Source organism: Aptenodytes forsteri, unplaced genomic scaffold, assembly GCF_000699145.1.
Source record: "Aptenodytes forsteri isolate BGI_AS27 unplaced genomic scaffold, ASM69914v1 Scaffold120, whole genome shotgun sequence".
Taxonomy (NCBI): domain Eukaryota; kingdom Metazoa; phylum Chordata; class Aves; order Sphenisciformes; family Spheniscidae; genus Aptenodytes; species Aptenodytes forsteri.
Window position 1 is genome coordinate 2,538,073 of NW_008795938.1, and position 253 is coordinate 2,538,325.

Below are 253 nucleotides of genomic sequence, written 5' to 3' on the forward strand. Positions count from 1 at the left end.
CACACCGCCGCATGTCACTTTTATCTGTGCTGGGATTCTCTCTATCCTCGCTTAGCAGCTGGGTGTTCCCCCCACCCCCCGAGCCCCGGTACCCCAGCCCCGGGAGCAGCCGAGGCAGCGGGAGACGGCCCCCGCGCCGCGCAGCCCGTCAGCGACAGCACAAGGTAGCGGCCCAGGCCGCTCCACCCTCAGCGCCGGGGCTGGGAGGGACCTGGGAGACCGGCGGCGGGATGCTGGACCCCCCCGAGGCCGG